Consider the following 21,770-nt stretch of genomic DNA (forward strand, 5'->3'; position numbering starts at 1 on the left):
AACAAGCCTGTGCTGACACACTTTGCCCACATGTTCTAATGGGGACAGGGTGCTCTGAAGCAGCACATCCAGCTGGAACCAGTTGGATGTGCCCTTCCTGTCTCTCTTGGACACTGCTTAACCCCACCTGCCATAGGTTAGGAAAGTGGTGTCCAAACTTTTTTCAAAGAGGGCCAGATTTGATGAAGTGAAGGGCCATGAGGGCCAACCAAAGGGCCAACCAAAGTTGTTTACCTTTTTTTAGGATTGAAGTTGTGGAGGTTTTTTTAGTATTTTACCCCAGGAAATAAACTGCCACAGGGGCCGGATTAAACCGTCTGGCGGACCGGATTAGGCCCCCAAAACGGACTTTGGACGTGCCTGGATTAGGAGGAGCTGGCTAGATTTGTGGATCAGAAGCATGTTTGTTTTGAGGGTCAGATAAAAAGAACTACTCTGATCTGCCTCCTTAGATCCAGCCAAGTCTCACTAGGATGGAGCCCTGAAATTTGTTTTCAATCAAAGGAATTTGTTTTTCAATCTATGGGAAGGAACAAAGCAAGGGGGAGAGAAGAAGAAGAAGAAGAGTTTGGATTTGATATCCCGCCTTTCACTCCCTTTAAGGAGTCTCAAAGCGGCTAACATTCTCCTTTCCCTTCCTCCCCCACAACAAACACTCTGTGAGGTGAGTGGGGCTGAGAGACTTCAAAGAAGTGTGACTGGCCCAAGGTCACCCAGCAGCTGCATGTGGAGGAGCGGAGACGCGAACCCGGTTCCCCAGATTACGAGACTACCGCTCTTAACCACTACACCACACAGCTTCACAACACAACACTGGAACACAGAAACTGTGGAAGTTGCCTTATGCTGAGTCAGTCCATTGAGTTATTTAGCTCAGTATTGTCTGCACTGACTGGCAGTAGCGCTCCAGGATATCTGTCAGCCATCTTCCACAGTCTTATTTAGAGATGCTGGGGATGGAGTCTGGGACCTTCTGCATGAAAAGCAGGTGCTCTACTACTGAGCTAAGGCCCTTCCCCTTAAAGGAGGGGTCTCCAAAAGAGGGGCTATTATCTGTCTGTCAGGCATACACAGCAATTTCTTTGCATATTAGACACTTCATTCCCAATTTCCAAGAGGCATCTGGCTGTGCTCTCTTGGAAAGATACTGACAGAGTATGTCAGTCTTCACCAATCTTGGGCCTTCTAGAAGTTCTAGACTACAATTCCCATCAGCCCCAATCATTTGAGAGCTATAGCCCAAAACACTTGGACAGCACTAGGTTGGAGTTGGTGAACTTATGGCCTAACCCAACAGGAACTGATGGAGAAGCAAGGGGAGAGGCACAGTGGCAGCCTTCCATTCCAACATCCTTCATGGGGTCCATCTCCTTTTCGCATCGCTGAGTGTCTTTGTTGCTTCAAGCTCACGCCAGAGACATATTCCCCAAGGGACGACTTCCAGAAGACAAGTCAGCAAGTCGCGCTTGGGCGGAAATGAACAGTTTGTCTCCTTGAGAGCAGATGTGCTGCCCATCGCACCAGACCATGGCACTCTGGGATAGGGCTGTTGCTATTATTGTTGTTCTTATTACTATTACTTATATCCTGCCTTTTGTCACAAGGCCCTGCACTGCAGTTTGCAACAAGTACATGCATAAAGTATGTACCAAATAACACCAAAGAACATCAATAATACTTCAATTTACTACTGTGCAGTCCAAATGCTAGAAAGTCTGAACAAAGAGGCAGGTATTCAACTGGTGCCTAAATGTGCACAATGTTGGCACCAGTCTAACCTCTAGAGTGGGGTGGGGCTGGGGGGCTTGCATGATTGGGTGCTACTGCTGAGCAGGCCCTCTGATGGGTAATTGCCCCTTGGACAATCCACAGGGTCCTCCCCCCACACATTGGATTTCTCTCAAGTGACGGGCTGGAGGGAAGGAGGCCTTCCAGTCGGTAACTGGGTCCCAAACCATTTAGAGCTTTATACATCAGAACAAAAGCCTCAACTTGGGCTCAGTGGCAAACAGGCAGCCAGTGCTGATGGAACCTGCCTCCAAAAATCCACTTGGGTAAGCCAGACAGTTACATTCTCTGGAAAGACTAGCAGCTGATTTCCAGCCAAGAACCACAAAATGACAGCACAGCACCCTCTGCCAAGACAGCAAAGGCTGGGGTGTGTGTGTGTGTGTGTGTGTGTGTGTGTGTGTGAGAGAGAGAGAGAGAGAGAGAGAGAGAGACCAGTGGATTTGTTGCTTTAGCCATGCAATAAGGAATACTAAATTAGCACAGATTACCAGATGCAAAAGAAGAATTCAGTATGGTAGTTATTCCAACCAAGGGAAGAGGTATAGGCCTAACAAAGCCGCTAGTCCACAGCACAGACGATTCCCCTGAAACCAGTATAAAGTGCCATCTACTGATGCACCAGCATCTTCTGCCATGTGAAACCTTTAAAGATGGAGAAGGAAACCAATACTGTATTGAAAAAGAAGAGTTTGCCTAAAATCAGCCAACAAGGTCAAGGACAGAGTGGAATCTGAACTTGCATTGCCTAGACCCAAGATTGAGACTACAGGTGCTAGGCCAGAGCCAGGGAGCAACAACCTATTCTTTTAAGGCAGGGGTCACCAACCAGAGACACATTTGGTTTTCTGTATGGGTACCAGTGGTGCCACTCCCTCTGGTAACTTTCCCCCACTCTCACAGATCAGCCCCCCTCAAACCAACAGGCATAAAGGGGGAAAGCATGTGCATACATACTCCAGTTTTCCAAAAGATCTGGGTAAAAGTTCAAGTAGAATTAATATGAACCTTAAAAAGTACCTAAGAGGAAGTGGGGGAAAGCATCGCTCTTCCAACTTCCTCCTTCAGCTCTATGTTCTTTTCAAGGGAGAAAAAAGGTAATCAGCACCACTGTCTCATGACCAAGGTGACAATGGGGAGAGGGGCTCAGAGATTTCATGGGCACCAGAGGAAGACCTCAAGGGCATCATTTTTGTGATCCCTGCTTTAATACAGACTCTGAAAATAATAAAACACATTTGCTTAGTTCCTTTTCTTCTGCCAACCATGCTATACATATGTTGATTGTAATTATCACATGATCACCTGGGTATGTGCCACTTTTATCACATGGTCTCCTGCCATTGGATAGGAAATGAGTATCCAAGTAATCATTAGATTAATTGTCTAATTCCCTCCAGGAATATTCATGGATATCAGGATACTGCAAGGAACTGTTCATCCATAGCTCTCCAAAATCTCCTGAACTAAATATAATAATAGAATACACATAGATGCTTGGCATTTATACACTTTCAAGTGCACATTCAAGGATTTGAGGCACTTCACATGCACTATCTCAGAAATCTTCACAACAGCCCTGTAAGTAGTCTGGTATTATTAGTCCTGAAATAAGAAATTACTGGCTTAGAATAACCAGGTATAAAAACTAACTGGGACATGCTGATCCCTACCATTTCCTCTACCATGTCACAGGCATCTGAAAAGTAAAAGGAGATCTGTCACACATCTCTCTGGTTTTCAAGGGAGTTTTCACAATGGAAATTCCCCATCTCCCAGTCCCTGCTACTCATGTTCCCAACTGTCTTGGCTGTGAAATATTATCCACCGTGAAACCCATATTACATTAAAACATGGCAATCGTGCTACACACAAGATGGGTAGAAATGTAAAGAAGCTGCTTTATGTTGAGTCAGACCATCTTGCTACTGACTGACACTGACTGGCAGCAGCTTTCCAGAATTTTCCAGAACAGGGTTCACTCTTTCCCAGCCCTAGCTGAAGATGTCAGGGGATTGAGGCTGGGACCTTCTGCAAGCAAAGCAAGTGCACTACCACTAAGCTACAACCCTTCCTATAATAACAGTTGGCCATTACATCCATTATCCATGTGCAACCTCATGCCCCTTTACCTTGTTTTCAAAACTCACTCCAGTTACGCAGCAAGTGGGATATAAAGAGCTGTCAGGCCGTCTGGGGAGGGATCACTGGGATTGCCAGTTTTTAAAAGATCCAGGAATAGGTGCTAGGAAAGGCCATTTTCTGCCTGACACCCCAGAGAATTGCTCCTAGAGAGAGCAGAAAATACCCGGCTGGATAAATGAATAGCTTGGTGTGGAAAAAGGAGGTTTCCTATGTTCTGTCTAACCCAGTACTGTTTGCTCCACCTGACAGCAGCTCTTTATGGTCTTCCCCAGCCCAGCAACCCAGGATCCTGTTGCTCAGAAAGGCCAGGGATTGATTGATCCAGGAACAAAAGCCTGAGCTTTCCCATTGTACTATGGCAGGGGTGGGGAAGCTTCTCCAGCCAGAGGCAAAAGAGGTTGCGGAATTAATGTAAATTTTACCATAGTACAGTAGCCTAGTTTCTACACACACACACACACACACACACACACACACACACACACCTCTTTATTCCCACATCCAGACAAGCAAGAGGAATTATTCCAAGGACACGTTCTATTCAAGCAAATATACTTATGGTGTGAAGCAGGGCCAATGAGGGGTGTGGCCTGGGGAGATATCCAAGGGCCAGCTAGGGAGGCCTCGAGGGCTACAGGAGGGTTGGAGGTTCCCCACAAATGAACTGAACCAAGAGCAGCAGCTTCTGTGTGCTACTTCCTTGAAGCCCCCTAATAGCCTTCCTGCCTCCAAGCATCCACTTTCCGCTCAGCACACAGATAGAGGAGAAAGGAGAGGGATTTGCAGTCCTCAAAGAAGACAACCACTCAGCAAATTGGACCAACAGGAAATTCATTAGCGCGGGGGTATGCGTAACAACGGGCTTATCAGCTCCTGATAATGTCAGCCCCCCCAAGTAGGTGGGAGAGCGGCACTGCCAAGTCACACTGGATTAAATTAATACTGATTAATTGGGACTCCTGAAAAGCGGAACGGCAAAGCACCACGCAGGGATTTGGAGCTGCAGGAGATTCTCTTTGTCAGGCTGCAGAACCTTCCAGGCTCTGCCAGGCTGGGGGTTAGAAACTGGCAGGCTATCAAGGAAGCTGAGAGAATCTTTTCTGCCCCCTCTACTAATTCTTGGTGGGGGGCATGTGTCAGCGGTACCCTATGCAAATGCAACTGATTTGTCCTCATGGACTTTTTAAGCACCCTATAATCAAACCTGTTGTTGGAAGGCAGGACCACATACTCACCGTACATTTAAAGCACATGACTTTCCCTGAAGAATCCTGAGACCTGTAGTTTACTCCTCATAGAGCTACAATTACAACTATCCTTAACAAACTACAGTTCCCAGGATTCTTTGGGATGTGCTTCAAATGCAATTTAATTGCATAGTGTGTTTGAAGTGAGAGGCATTTGAAATGAGAGAAAGGCAAGTTCATTTCTTGACTTGTTGCCCTCAAAGGCATCATCTCTCCCTCACACTTCCAGCTGGCTGTGGCCATCAGCACACATTCCCTGAAGACAATACACATACACAGATGCACACCTGCCGTATTATAAGTAACAGGAGATGTGTGCAATTTTGCCCTTTCACATCTGCAGATATTCCTGCCTTGCCAGCATCACCTCCTTGGGACACTAGTTTGCAAAGGCAGATATGTGATTTTTCAAGGAATCAGATCCAAATCAAGGTTGTGTCTTCCACACCTCCAGATATTATCACCCACAAACGCACATCATGTTCCCTGTCAAGAGAGAAGGCAGCGGTACAGATATGAATCACAGTTGTGCATTGTATGAGCAACTGGCTTCAAGGCGCAGGAGCGTGCAGTTAAGCAGCTACACTTTTACATACAGAGATAGCTCTCACAAAAATATTTGCAAACTAAGTGCCTGCTTAGAATCCTTCTCCACAACAACCTATTTTTTTTCCTTCTGGAGCAGAAAAGCACAGCTAAGAAGGAAGCCAAGTGACTGTGCCGGGCTGGGCCAGAAGCTACTAGCAGCAGCAGAGAAAACGGCCCCGAGAAAGGCAACTGTGCTGGGAGTGGGAAAGCAGAGCTCCAGAAGCCCAGCTGGAGAGATTCAGCAGCACTGATCCAGCCTGTGGGCAGCCAGCAAAGGAATGGACTTTCACAGAGTCTTATTCCATGTTAAGTAAACACTTGGGCACTAGAAAGCAAAGCCCAGAGAGACGCACTGGCACACCACACGCTAGGGCAGGTAATCAGGGGTTTCAACTAAAGCCTTGTCTCATCCCCAGCACGCAGTGGTGGTAGATTAAAGCATTTGTTCTCATCTCCTGCCTGCCATCGAAAGACAGACTTAAGATGAGGTACACTGCTCTGGTAATCCACAGATTAAATGCACACCATCTGCATGGTGAGGAGGCCCTAATGCAGGATTTTACCTGGGAAAGGGGGTGGGTAACACACACTCACATATTACAGAGTGCATCTGATGTGATGAAGAAGTCTTTTGCCCACCTGCGGCGAAGGTCTTGGCCAAACACGGCCAATAACAGGGGGCAGAATCCCTGCCGGATTCTTTTGCATGCAGCTGATCAGTGTAAGCTTCAAGTAGGAACCCCCCTGGTTCTCAGATCTCATTTCAGAACTCACTCATTGGCCATAGACAAATAATTGTGAGGATGACAACACTAACAGGACGAAGCAAAGAGAAGGGCCACAGTTCAGTGGTTGAATGCATGTTTTGCAAGCTATAGGCCCCAGGCTCAATCTCAGGCAATTCAGGGTAAAAGGACAAGGAAGTATAGTGATAAGACAGACCTCTGCTTGAGAGCTTGCCGACCCATTGCCAGTCGGAATAGATACTACACAGGGCTAGATAGATGGAATGGTCCAATTCACTATAAGGCAACATGATAAGTTACTAGAGAGAGTCTGCAACCTAGTGGCACAGCACATACAATGGATGCAGAAAGGCTCTGGTTCCATCTCTAACAAGATTTCGGAAAGACGATTGTGACCCTGAAGAGCACCCAAGAACACAAAAAGGGCCTGCTGGATCAGGTCAATCACCCATCTACTCCAGCATCCTGTTCTCACAGTGGCCAACCAGCTGTCTGCAGGAAACCTGAAAACAGGACATCAGCACAAAAGCACTCTCTCCCACTATGGCTTCCAGCAACTGGTATAGTGTCCTGATCAATGGAAGTAACAGCCCCGCTCTAGTCTACCTTGGTTCTGGGCACCACCACTTAGGAAGAATATTGACAATCAGGAATGTGTGAGAGAGGGGCAACCAAGATTATCAAGGATCTGGAAACCAAGCCATGTGAGGAACAATTGAGGGAGTTGGATACGTTTAGTCTGGGAAAGAGAGTGAGAGGAGATATGATAGCCATATTCCAATATCTGAAGTGCTGCCACATGGAAGATGGAACAAGCTTGTTTTTTTAGCTGCTCCAGAGGTTAGAACCCAAATCAGTGGATTCAAGTAACAAGAAAGGAGGTTCCAGTAAACAAACTATTCTTCCTTGGAGGTTTTTAAGCAAGAGATTGGATGGTTATCTGCCATGTATGACCTAGTTGAGATTCCTGTATTGGAGAGGGTAACTTAGACTAGATGAGCCTCAGGGTCCCTTCAAACTCTACAATTCTATGGTTCTATGGTATTCAGAAGCATTACTGCCTCCAACCAAGGAGGAAAGGTCTAACCATGTTGGCTAGAAGTCATCAATAGCTTTCTCCTCCATCAATTTGTCCAATTCTCTTCTAAAACCATTCAAGTTGGTAGCCTTCGTTGCCTCTGTGGAAGTGAGTTCCATAGTTTAACTACATACTGTGTGAAGAAATAGTTCCTTTTTTATCCTAAATGTTGCAACAAGACACTGCCAAAGTTGGTAGGTCTCAAATAAATGAGCTAGATATATGGTGACTTTATAGTAATGTATAGCAAAATGCTTTGAAAAACACTAGTATGACACAGCAGCTTGTACCAGACAGCATTTTAAAAAGGTCATATGCCCAGCATCTCCCAGCCAAGTGAATAAAAGGGTTTGTCTTACCACAGCTGGCTTGCAAGCACAAGCCATTCAAGCAGTATTTTTCCCAGCAGGAGTCTGCAATTTGCAATACGTATCTCAGCATCCTTTGCAGTGAAGACTCGCCCATCAGGGCAAATGGGACACTACCCCACCATTCTCAAGCTGTCCAAATCAATCCCCACCAGCTTGCCTTTGTATGTACAACTAGTCCAGACGATGGCACTGCTATCTGTCTTCCTCCTCAGTCTCAGGGTTGCCCTTGCATAGCTCAGCAGCAGGGAGGAGGGTTGGGGAGAAAACTAGAATTAGTTGACTCTACCTATCATTGGCTCTGGCTCCATGTCCTGTGGGCCTCCCAGACTTATGTCACACCTGTCTCAATGGGTGTCAAGAATGCCTGATCCTGTAGAAAAGGTTAAGGTCCAACACTTGGACTCTGTAGTGCAGCACAATATCTGGGTTCCATCATTCCCTCCCACTTTGCAGGGGCAGCCAAGCTCTTTCCAGTTTACTTCCCTTCTCTGTAGCTCTGCATGTTGCTTGGTTTTAATTCTGCAGCAGTGGCAGAGGGAGGGGAGGCAGTTAGTGTGAAGAGGGGTCCCTGCTTCGTGCAGGCATCATCCCTGCTCTAATCTAATCTCCTGCCCTGACAAAGAGGCCTGTAATCTCCTAAAGTAATTAAGCAGGTGCAGCCCTGTTGATGGAGAAGAAGGAGGAGGAGGGTCTTGTCTCCTCTGCCAGCAGAGCCAGCTGTTTCCCTTTGGAAAAAAAGAGTCAGGTGTCAGTACCCCACACTGCCTCCAGGGGGTGTTGCTTTCCTCTTGGCAGAGATTCTTGCAAAAATAAGCCACAAGTGTTGCTGATGTTCTTTTGCTCTGAAATACCAAAGAGTGGCAACGTTTTGTGCTGGCTCCTGCTACCCTCCAATTGGACCTACCTCAAGGCTGGTGTGCACAAGATAGTCAAGGTAGGTTGATGGAATTGAGGTAGCAAAATTCCCTGGCTGTACCTAGTATTCAGGAGAGTTCTTCAGAGGTGTGGTCCCCATCAAAATTTGTACCTCTTCTACACATGTTTAATCACAGATGCATAAACGTCAATAAAGCTTCACAGTTTCACAATCAGGTTGGGGTCAGATTTTCATGGGGCAGGTAAATACTCCTTTTGTCCACTACAGAGCTCCTTCTTGCAAGAGCTCAGCTGGCCTGTGTGACAATTAACATAAGCTGCAGAGGAGATCTGAGGCAGATAAAGTTTGGAACTACAAAACAGGAACAGCAATAAAACAAAAGCCCACTCAAATGCTAGGCTATGTGCACACCAGACATTTCAAACACATTGAAAGAACATTGCCACTCTGCAAAGCATCATGGGAACCACAGTTTGATAAAAGTGCTGGGAACAGTAGCTCTGTGAGGGGGTAAGCTACAGTTCCCAGGAATTTAGCCTGGGGGTAGCTATAAATATATAATATGTACACAGTCCCAGTATCTTTTCTTTAAACTTTAACGTATGAATCTGGAGGGGGGAATCCTCTATTATTTTTTTCCAAACGGGGTTAATATAATTAATGCAAAGGTTAAAAATGCCTGATTGAATTTGACTGGCTTTAGTTTCAACATTATCACTTCGGGATCCAGATATATTGGTGGAGCCTTTTCCTGTCCTAAAGAGCGCATGAGGAAAAAGGGGAAACTGACCCTGGTTGGGTGTATGTGGGCAGGGGGGATTCCCTCTCGGATTTCCCCAGTCTTTGCCCACTTGCAAAGTCACCACTGGGTGAATTATACTGGATTATGGGTCTGTGCCAGGGTCGCCAAGGCGACCAGCCAAGCAGGATTTTTGCTCCTGTGAGATCATTAGCCCTGGCTGAGGCCACGGCTGTCACACCTCAGCAGGAAAAGGCTGATGCAGGCCAATGTTCAGGGTCAGGTCAGAGGTCACCTTATGAGGCAAAGGGGCTTGCAAGGCCATTCCTCTTATCCCACTGGGAGGGCTTCACCTCAGTCAAATGAGGATGTACAGAAGGAGGGAAGAAGAGAGTTCCCAACTAGAAACAGGTTAGCTTGCGCCATCTATGTTTCTCAGGCAGGCACCCAAAGACTGAAAATGTATGTTGCTACACAAACTAAGCCCCTTCAACAGTGCTAAGGATCCCCAATAAAATTGAAAACATCTAGCAGGAAGAACATTGCAGCTACACAAAGCACATGGTTTTCCCCAAAGAATCCTGAGAACTACCACCACAGAACTACAACTCCCCAAACTCTCAAACTACAGTTCCCAGGATTATTATTATTTGGGGGGGGGGGGGGAGTCACACACTTTAAATGTACACTGTGTATGCAGCCCTGAGTGCATATGCCCAGGCATAGCACAAGAATGACATGCAAAATGAGAGCCAGTGTGGTGTAGTGGCTAGAGCACTGGGCAGGGGGAAAGCTGAATTTGGAATGCCCATGCAGCCATGGAACTCACTGGCTGGTCTAACCTACCTCAAAGGGTTGTTTTAAGAATAAAATAGTGGTGGTAGTGTATAGGCTGTCCAGTGATGGTCTTTTTGCTAGTATTCCACAAAATCCTGCACAGCCTCAGTGAATGGTCCTGCCATGTAAGGAGTGGGGTGAGGGGGAGAAGGAGAAGGAAGGAGGGTTGGGCTTGAAGGCCTGGCCCTTTGCTGTCCTACAGTCCAATATTCTATTCATTTACCTCTCTTGCTAATTCATCTTCTCCCATGTCAAATGCCTGCTTGAAAGCCCAAATGTAGGGAACTGGGTTTTGTCTTCTTTTAAAAAACTAAAAAGAAGCCTCAGAGGTCCCACAAGGGGGAAAGAGGAGGAATGAATAACCCTTTCCCAACCAGCATTAAGTGCAACACACCCTATCACTACTCCACTCAGCTCTGTTGTTTCCTGGGTCTGCTTTTCATTAAAAACAAAAACAAAACACATCTGGGGATTTTACACACACAGTCTGACCCTGACTGAGGCTTGCACTGATGCTTACAGTTTTATATCTGCCCATCTTCTGTTTCGAGACTTCCACTGTCACTTTCTGCCTTGCTTTTTTCCAGGCTGTGTACTTCCCTCAACTGCATTAATCCCCATGTGTGGAGATGGGGAGAGGTGGGATGAATAGGGGGAGGCAGGCTGGGAGCTGGACAAGGAGACCCACAGGCAACTCCCATCCCAAGAGACTCAGAGATGCAACCCAAAGCTGGTATTACTTACCAGTGCAATAGGGAAATGCAGAGTACCATTACCTGCACACTCCATTAAGCACTTAAACACCATGTGAATAGGACACGTCATTGGGCATTAACGGGCTGCTGCAAGGGAGATGTTTCTTGAAGAGTGGCTGCCAGTGAAAAGGGGAGCGGGAGAGACAGAGCTGAAGAGCCAACAAAGTGATGTATGACACACAGGATATCTAAGCACCAGGACTTTTGGACAGTCACTATTACTCTGGAAAGCAGCCAGCCCTGAAAGGCTTTATTACAGACCACACTGGCCTGTTGATCTAAGTGTTAAGAGTGTGTCCAGACTGTCCCTATTTTGCAGGAGAGGTTCAGGTGCAAACTGGACCCTTAGGTTTCTGCATTTAATGTGGATTAAAGACCTCTGTCACCCTAGCACAACAAATCCACATTTTAAAAAAGAACTGCATTTTTATGGTTTGGAAAGTGATGGGGAATTACACTGAAAAGCAGGAGATGAATGAATAGTTATCAGGAATACATGGTAACTCAGACAAACAAACCAAAATAAATGCTCAGTGGACATAACCTAACCACCACATAAGCTTTGTGAAAATCAAGACTGAACAAACAGCTTAACTGAAGGAACCCTAAAAGAAAAGCAGAGTGGGGCTTAATGGAAGTCAGAGACTGGATATAGATAGCAGTTATAAAGACTGCATCTGAGCCCATGAAGAGTGCCTCTTCCTCACCAGCACATAAACAAGAATAGACATCCATTTGTTGTCTGTGTTTGTACAGATCAGGGATACGGAATCCATGGCCCTCCTGATGTCATTGGACTACCAACTCCCATCAGTCCCAACTAGCATGGCCAATGGTCAAGGATGATGGGAGTTGTACTAGCATGGGTTCCATGTCTCTAATACAGATAAATTAACGTATTAGGTATTATGCAGCTTCCTATGTCCCTATGGGTCCCATATGGGTCACTGGCCCTGGCAGTTGTTGACCATCGTCCTTCCCTTCTTTCCCCGTTTGCAGACACTAAGGAACATCAGCCTGCATTTAACAGCACACAAATGCAATAAGAAGCTGTATTTGTGCCAGGCCAGACTGTCTGTCCATCCAGCCCAGTGTCATCTTTTTAAATGGGCATTGCTTCTCCTAGGTCTCAGGCAGAGAGCAGAGGTCTTTCCCACCACCTAAAGCCGAGACCATTTGTGGTCTGCTGCAAGGCATAACCTCTACAGTGTCTCCCCAACAACAATATGCTACTTGTACTGCTCACCCTTACACTATGCCCTGCTGGCTCTGTGAGGAGGCATATATATGTCCTGCAAGGCCGTGACTGCTGCAACCTAGACAATAACACAATCCGCTCCTAAGCCAAATGAACACGGTTCTGCTACTCCTCTGGAGTGTGGCCAGCTGCCTCCTCCCACCCTTTTCAAAGGCTTTTGGCTTCTGGGGGCCTGCCCGGAAATGCTGTCATCCCCTCGCATGGAGCCAGCTGTCCTGAGGAGCGGGCAAGGCCTCGGGAACAGGCCCAAGACCCTCCTGCCGCTGCTAATGTCGCAGGAGCCAGGGCTGAGCCGAGGCCACACACGGTGCGAGAAAGCCCAGCTTATCCCGCATGGCCCCAGTTGTGGTAAGCCAAACAATTGACTCCATTCACGGGGCTCGGCCACTGCTGCAGAGGGGGCTGGCTCCTGAGATTGTGCCAGGAAAAAGTCACCAGAGAGTTCCACCTCCGGCTCAAGGGAGACAGTGCCAAAGTCAAGCAGCAAATCAGACAGAGGGAGAAGCAGAGGCGGCTACCAGACCCAGAAGGAAGAAGGCCAGTGTGGGAGTGTGAGAGCAGGAAGACAGAAGCCCCTGGAAGACAGAAGCATGCTCAGCAAGGCTAAGGGTGGGGGGAGAGGGAAACCCTCCAGGTGCTTCATATGAGATTTATCCCAGGGCTGGGCAGTTTCAGAACAATTCAGTACTTGGTGTGGGGGGAATATTTTTGGCAGCAATTCTCACCAAATGTAAGGGCACTACAATGACTGCATGATTTTGCTATAGGAGTCAATAGAGTAGTCCATGCATTTGGTGAGAATTTCTGGTAAAAAGTTTCCCAACAAGGAAGGGCTTGTTCCCAAACACCCAGGCTTGGAATAAATTCCATTTGCCTGCTTTCCCCTTTCTGTGATTGGTTTTCTCTGTCTTGCTTCCAAGGCTGCATACACACCATACATTTTAAGAATGACTTCCCCCAAAGTTACCCTTAGGGCCACAGTTTGCCCCTCACAGAGCTACAATTCCCAGCACCCTTAACTACAACCCCCAGGATTCTTTGGGGGGAAGCTGTGTCCTTTAAATCTATGGGGTGTACATAGCCTCACTCTCACCCCTTGTCTCCTGCTCTTACGTATAGTTAACAACCCACTCCTACAGCAACATTCAGCAATGAGGATCACATGTGAATGGGCAACTACAGATACACCACTCCTGTTCTCCACAGACTTGTCAAAGTTGAAACTCAAGTTTCCTCTGGAAATGCTGTTAAATCATTCTTCCTTGGGTGGGTTTTATGGCTGGTATTAAGCATATATGGACATTAATCTGTTACAATATACAACACTTTGCAATTTAATGGGTATTTTATTTTGGCCATTATCACATGAGCATATTTTAAGTACTTTTAGTGACCCTGGACTCTTGGCCCTGCCACCTGAAAGGTATTGTTATTAACTTCTGTAATACAAGACTGCAAACCACCAGTGGTCCATGAGCTTCATTCAGGTGGTCTGTGGAATGTCTGTGAAGAACACGTACAATTTTAATTCTATGGAATTCAAATTTTAATATGGTCAGATTCAATATAAGAAATAACAGAAGAAATAGAAATGAAATTATAAACCATACACCATCTAGCACAGCAAATTGCAACACGTGGGGGGATCATTAAATGGTTTCCCAAGAACTCCAGCAATTTTTTCAAGTGGTCGGAGCAGGGGACAGTTTGGGAACCACTGCTGTAATGTATTTATTCTTTCTTTCTTTCAAAAAGATATACAATTTATCTCATTTATCTTCTCAACACTCCTCAGAGGTGTGTCCCTATTGCTCCGATTTTACCAACAGGGGTCTGAAGCATCAAGAAATTAACTTACCCAGGGCCACCCAGTGAGTTTATGAATAGAGAGATGAGCTCAACTATCCCAGGCCAAAGTCCAGTACTCTAAACATTGTATGCTCCTGTCACTACAACTCCAAAAGTTGAATTGGCTGATGCTGTGCAGGGCCCAGGGCCAAGTAAGAAATATAAGCCATAACCAGATGCCTGCCCAATGTTTCCTTGAAAACCTCCAAGACTGGGCATCTCTTGCTTCTCAAAGCTAAGATATAGGCAGCTGTCAGAAGGAAACCAGAAGTCTAGCCTGGGGGTCGTGCCACAGAATCAGAGGCAAAGACACACAGAAATGTGCCACGGGCAGAAAATGCTCAGACAAAATATCCAGGCCAAACAAGGGCCTGTCTAGGAAAGCCCAAAAGCCAGCCTGGGCGAGCTACAAATCCTTCACCAGAGCAGTCAAATCCTTCACTGCCCAGGAAGATGCTCCAAACTCTAGTTCTGTGACTCGCCAGACAGGACAGATGCACAAAGAACGTATGTAGGGTTGTCAGTGATCCCTGAAACTACTATAGGGAGATGGTGGGCGATAGTGCTCCTCAGCTCCTGACCCCTTAACCAAACTGCAGACCCTACACACACACACACACACACACACACACACACACACACACCTTGCTTGGTAGATGCATCATGGGAACCCAGAGAGGCACCTCCCTTGCCTTCTGAAGAAATTGAGTCCTTGTTCCTTTTTCCATTTTATGCAGACAAGGCCCTTTATGGATGAGCGTGACAAAAAGGGAATTGAGAGCCAAGAGCCTGCTTTGGCCTTGTGTCCATGGGAGTGTGGGGTGGTGAGAGGATGAACTGCAATAAGGCCAGGGCAGTGGGAAAGGCCCAGTGTGGCCTCTGTTGCCCCCACCTTGGCGTTGACAGTGACTTCATCCCACTGTGGTGCAGCCTCTCACTCTTCAGATGTGGCCCATCAGCTCCAAAGGCTTGGCCAGGCTTTTGGTTCCAGGAGCGGAGCCAGGCTTTTGGGCTTGGCAGGACGGTTCCTCCAGCTTGCAAAGCAGACAAGTCACAGAATGCTTGGGCTGGGTGGGTTGGGGAGAGAGCAAGAACCTACCAAGAGGTTGGTTTTGGCTTCACCTCAGAGAGCTTGGAAAGGCTAGTAAAACCCAGCCAAGACCACAACATCCATTCCTGGCTTCCTAGGGGAAGTTGAGAGCAGGAGAAGCTCTGCCACCCAGAGCAAGCCTCACTTATGCTAGAAGGGCAAAAGACTGTAGCAGAGGTGAAATGCCCCATATCAAAGTCAACCAGACAACCATCCCAGCTGAACTGTTTTACACAACTTCCTAGCATACTGTCTTTTAATAAGCGGCCTGCTACAATTTAGGGCCTCTCCACACATCCTTTTATTTATTGCACATTCCTGATTATTTGCGCTCATTATGACATTGGTGCAGCTTTCAATACTGTTTGTGCCTGAGAAAGTTTTTGGACTCTTTCATTTTCAATCAGTTCATTCCCCATGACTTCCTGATGAAATACTGTAACATTTCATAACACAAAAGTTCACGTTTTTGTTGCACTTTAGCACAAGAGTGTCCCTCCAGATATCAAGAACACAGTAACATTGGAAAAGCACCACAGAACAACTCATAAAGCAGAATGATGTTTGGTCAGGTATAAGTTCACTACTAATGCACTATTATTGGGTCAATAACCTGTTGCAAAACACACTCAAGAAACTAGGTTTTTTGGGGGAGAGGGGGGTGCTTATCATTTGCTAACACAAGTTCCATGTCCCAGTGATGTACGGTCTCTCCAAAAAAAGGAGGGTGGGTACATTACTTCTTCACCCAACACAAAATTAACTTGCAGCACAGGAAGTGACAATGGTGACGAGATCCAGGCAACTCTTTTTTTAAAAAGTGAATGGTTAAATTCATGAAGAAAAATGTCTATTAGCTATGATGGCTCAATGAAGCCTCCATGTCCTAGTGCAGTATGCTTAATAACACAAGGTGAAAAGGACAACCAAGCTGGGGAAGGGCAGTCAACTTCATGTCCCAAATGTCTGGCTAGTTGCTGATGAAACAGAAGCTGGAGTTGACAGTCTGACCCAGCACATGTTCTTCATGTGTCCTAATCAAATTCCTGTGTTCCATGTGTACTGAAAATACTTTCTCTCTTCACAACTTCTCTCTATGAAGAATGGTGTAGGCACCTGAGCTATGCACCAGCATCATTTCTGGGCGTGGGCAGAGAACCAACTCTTGAGAACCCCATTGGTGCACCTGTGCCAGTACACTGAAGCCAGCAGGTGCCTTGGAATGTCTACGGTGAGTTGTGACTTCAGTGTTAAGTGGGAAGAGGGATGATATTGAGTGATTATGGATGAAATCTTAGAAGCCAGAAGGGAGGCTGAGCTGGATTTCCAAACAGGTAGAGGGGCAGGACCTCTGGAACCTATATTATTATTTGTGTCTCCCATGTAAGTATCAAAAGCAGGATAATTATGCAAATTAATGCATCTAATTTCTGCAAGTCACAGAATTTCTGAAGGTTACTCTGCAGTCAGAGATTTTTCTGTTGTGGTGTCAAGACAGTGGGATTCCTTTCCAATTGAGGCCCACCAGGCTCCATCTTGCCTATTGGCAAGCAGGAAAAATGCAATGATCCCAGAATATTTTTAGGGGGCCTTCAAACTGACACCTTTTGATTTCACTGAGGTTTGCTTTCTAATCATTGCCAGTTTCCCTGTTGTTGTATTATGTTTATACTATGCTGTGTTGGCTTGTTTTTAACTCTACACTCCTTTTAGGCATTTTTAGATTGGCAAGTTGGGCAATGGGAACCAGGAAATAAATAAACTCACTTTCCTTGCTTCAGGGAGTAGGTTATGACACTGGCACAGAAATGTGTGTTCATGTGTATACTTTTGCGCTTTATAGTCATGCCTTTGCCAATCCCCTAGCACTGCATGCATGTCCAAATGGAGATATTTTACCTAGGCTCCAGATGAGTTATGGCAAGAGAAAGGGAATTCTGTGGCTAATGAGTCCCCATACAGAATGCCATCCTAAGATCCCATCTGGACTATACATTTAAAGCAATATCATACTACAGTGGTACCTCGGTTTACGAACTTAATCCGTTTCGGAAGTTCGTTCTTAAACTGAAACCATTCTTAAACCAAGGCATACTTTACCTAATGAGGCTTCCCGCCGCCATTGCCCTTACACCGTTCAGATCCCATTTTTAGGCCAAGGTCAAGTTTGCAAACCAGGACACTACTTCCGGTTTTGTGGAGTTTGTAAACTGAATCATTCGTAAACAGGACTGTTCTTAAACTGAGGTATCACTGTACTTTAAACAGTCACAGATTCCATGCAAAATAATCCTGGGAACAGAAGTTTGTAAAAGGTGCTATGAATTGTTAGGAGAAAGCTCTATCCCCCTCACAAAGCTACAATTCCCAGAGTGGTTTGACAATCAATCTCGCTCCCCAGGAAACTCTGGGAATTGTAGCTCTGTGAGGAGAATAAGGTAAAGGTAAAGGGACCCCTGACCATTAGGTCAAGTCGTGACCAACTCTGGGATTGCGGCGCTCATCTTGCTTTATTGGCCAAGGGAGCCGGCGTACAGCTTCTGGGTCATGTGGCCAGCATGACTAAGCTGCTTCTGGCAAACCAGAGCAGCGCACGGAAATGCTGTTTACCTTCCCGCCAGAGCGGTACCTATTTATCTACTTGTACTTTGAGGTGCTTTCAAACTGCTAGGTTGGCAGGAGCAGGGACCGAGCAATGGGAGTTTACCCCGTCGCGGGGATTCGAACCGCCAACCTTCTGATCGGCAAGTCCTAGGATCTGTGGTTTAACCCACAGCGCCACCCGCGTCCCGAGGAGAATAAGGGTCCCCTTATATCTCTCAGCACCCTTAAACTACTGTTTCTGGGATTTTTAGGGGGAAGTCATGGCTTTCTAAAGTGTTATGATACTACTTTAAATGTATTGTTATTGTTATTGTTATTGTTATTGTTATGTATTTATTTATACCCCACCTTTTTCCATGACAGGACTCAAGGCAGCTAATAATAATAATAATAATAATAATAATAATAATAATAATAATAATTTATTATTTATACCCCGCCCATCTGGCTGGGCCTCCCCAGCCACTCTGGGCGGCTTCCATAAAAACCAAAAATACAGTAAAATATCACACGTTAAAAACTTCCCTGAACAGGGCTGCCTTAAGATGTCTTTTATAGACAAAATATACAGAGAAGGCCTAAAAATATCCCCCTGACATGACATGACCTTGAGTTCACAGATTATGATGATAACGCAGGGATGTACCAGACCTTCAACCCAGGTCTCTAGTCACTAGATAACACTAGCTCTTAATGCAACACCCAGTGCCTAGTTTTTTGCAATATGCATAGTTACTCTGGTTACAGTGAATTTAAAGAGGATAGGAATGACTGTCAAAGTGATGCAAGGAGACACTGTGACTGTCACAGCTGAAAATCAAACTAAGGCCTACTGCACACAGTCCTGAAATGCTGCATCTTCTAGTGGAGGAGGAGTTGAAGTTTCCCCCTACCTTAAAAGGTGCAGTCCCAAATTCCTCTTGGAACAAATACTTCTTCACACTACACATTTAATTGCTAACATTCACTGCCATAAGATGTGATGATGGCCACCAGTTTAGATATTGTCTGAAGGGGACTGGGCAAAGCTACAGAGAAAGAGGGGTCTGTCAATGGTTATTAGGCATGATAGCTAGACGGAACCTCCAGGTTCATAGGCAGTCTACCTCTGAATGCTAGTTGCTGGGGAACAAGCTTGGGTGAGGAGTATTGTTGTCGCGCACTGCTTGTATGAATCAGGTAGACTAGAGGGACTTTTAGTCCAGCCTTATAAGAAAAGCCCAAGCTGTGGGGAGAAACAAAAACTGCCATGGCAGAGTTCAGGCACTGGATCCCACCATGCCAGGTTAGTTTTAAAAGGGGGGTGGGACTTTAGTTACCAAAATTATTCTTTGAGATTAACTCTGGTGAATCACTCAAAAATAGCAGGCAAACAAGAGTAGTGTGAGAGTAGAGATATCACACATACACACACAGACTGCATCCCTGTGAATCTCAGACACAACACTGTGCAGTTAAGAGTTGTTCTTTTCCCATTTCAGCTTCAGAGAGTCTGGTCTCAATCTCTGGGTAACTAGGCTGCAGAATTATTTTACCTCTCCCCCACCCCCTTCTCGCTCTCTCTTTCTCACACACAACTTCCACTCCCTTCCCAAGTCAGTGCTCTCCACTGGGGGGGGGGGGGGGAGAGAGAGAGAGAGAGAGAGAGAGAGAGAGAGAGAGAGAGAGAGATTAGTACAAAAAGAATCCGTCTCTCACTCATTCACAATATAAGAGTAACACATAGGCTGATGCAAACGTGCACAAGTTCAAGGGGAGTTTGGCCACCAAATCCACATGAGATCAAGTTTCCCAGCTCTCATTGAGTAGATAAAGGAATAAAACAAACCAACAAAAAAGAACGCTCTTAAAAAGACAAGCAACTGCAAAGCACAAACACACCAGGATTAAAATAATATAAAATAACATCCTTATAAAAACACTTGGCAAAAGTTTGCAGCAAGTTTGCAGCAAGTTTCCTACCCAGCCAGCAAATAATTTGTTCTTGAATAGACACCAGAAAATTGGGAGGAGGGCATGCCACAAGAAGTCAAGAAGGGGACTAAGTGCAGCTCTTCCTGCCCCCTACACACACCTTCTGTCCCAGAATTACATTAAGCAACTTGACCTTTGCAGCCCCTGAAACTGCTAGACCTTCTTGGGTGTCCCACCCATCCCCAACTTAAAAGGTTTGGACCAGTCCCGGCAATGAACTTCTGGAAGATGGGGGGGCGGGGGAGAGATTTCCTCCGCACCTGTCTTCTCTCACTCTCCCATCACAAGCAGACAGGTGCAGAATGTAAACTGAGCTTTAGTCAAAATTCCCTCCAGTTCAGGAGCCAAAATGAGGGGGCAGGCAGATCTGAGGTGGAACTGGGAAGCAGGTTGCTAGAGCAGCAAGTTAACAAAATATATTTCAGAGGAGGAAACCAGAGAAAGAAAATGGCCTTGAAAGTCAGCAACAAGTTTTTTGGGGGGGACACAATGGACTTCTAATTATTGCCATCAAAGGAGAGTGGGAGAAAGAAAGAGAGAGAGAAGTATCATTTGCAAAACTTCTGCCCACCACCCATAAGACAGGGACCCATTAATGAACGCTTGAGCCTCTACAGGATCAGAAACCTTGCAAGTGTCCGTCTGTTCCCCAAGAACCCCACAGCAAGCCCCTGGTAGGAAAAGGGAGGGGGTGTTGGACAATAAATGACATCAAAGGCTGCTTTGCACGTACCTTAGAAACAGAGAGAGAGAGAGATAGACACGGGGGAGCCGCCAATGGCAAAGGGGGTGCTGAGGACCAGCGCCAGCCAAAACCGTCTCCTGGAGTGGACTGCTGACAGATTAGAGATGGGGGGGGGGAGAGAGAGAGAGAGAGATCAAGAAAGGGGGTGGAAGGAGGATCACTGCTGTGGAGGGGGGAGGAAGGGGGAGCACAGGGGAGACTCTCTGCGGACAGTTGCAAATCCCCTTTACAAATCTGGAACTGATGATAGTGGGGAAGGAAGGAAGGGAAGAAAAGGAGGGAGAGGAAATCTACAAACAAAATTCCCAGCCAGCAGCAAACGGCATACAGTGATGGATTGGCGGGGGAGGAGGAGGTTGCAAGGGGAGGCGGGGGACAGGACTGAAAGGGAATTTCCTGCAATTGCCTCGTGTTTGGGGTGACGTGGGGGGGGGGGGAGAGAGGAGAGAGAATGCACGGGAGGAGGGCGGATTTCTGAGTCAGAAGCAAATCAGAGGAGGCAAAGCAAGGCTGACACAACAAAGAGGCAGGAACAACAAAAGGAGCATATGGCCAGAGCAGCTACAGCCTGTAAATTAAACATAAAGGGGAGATTAGATAATTAATGAGGGCTCGCCTGCCTGCCTGCAATGCCCGCCCCCAAGGCAAGCAGGCAGGCCCAACCATTCCAGGCATGGGGGGTGGGGGCGGGCACTGATCTGGGGCACTGTGCCAATTGTGAGACACCATGATCTGGGGAGGCACAAGCATACATCTCCGCACACAGCTGAAAGTTGTTATGGGGGGCTGAGAGGGAAACCACCTGTAAGGATGGGTGGGAGGAGGCAGGTAGGGTTATCTAATGTGCTGGGCTTCTCTTGAGAAACAGTATTAGCTATGAGGTGTTGGACTGGATCCCAAGTGAGTGGGGAGAGGAAGCCTTGCCTGCTGTGAAATCTACTTTAAGTTGACCCAATGAAATTAATGACCCACTGAAATTACTAATGTCTTCTGATTTCAATGCACCTACTCTGAGTAGATCTAACTTTAGATGCAACGGAATACTTGGCACCAACTGTGTGTGTGCAACATTCTGTGCAG

At 46.4% G+C, this 21,770-nt stretch overlaps 1 protein-coding gene across 3 annotated transcripts in view; it reads right to left on the reverse strand.

The window, feature by feature from the left end:
• GSE1 (Gse1 coiled-coil protein) overlaps nt 1-21,770 on the reverse strand; it is a 374,856-nt gene that overhangs the window by 288,001 nt on the left and 65,085 nt on the right. Inside the window, exon 1 of one of the 3 annotated variants that reach the window (XM_028740049.2) lies at nt 20,679-20,781. The exons of the other annotated variants lie outside the window; for them this stretch is intronic. The gene's annotated coding sequence lies outside the window, so the exon portion shown is untranslated. Of the gene's footprint in view, nt 1-20,678; nt 20,782-21,770 lie in introns of those variants that run through there. 3 annotated transcript variants of the gene reach the window in all.

This window comes from Podarcis muralis, chromosome 7 (assembly GCF_964188315.1).
Source record: "Podarcis muralis chromosome 7, rPodMur119.hap1.1, whole genome shotgun sequence".
Taxonomy (NCBI): Eukaryota; Metazoa; Chordata; class Lepidosauria; order Squamata; family Lacertidae; genus Podarcis; species Podarcis muralis.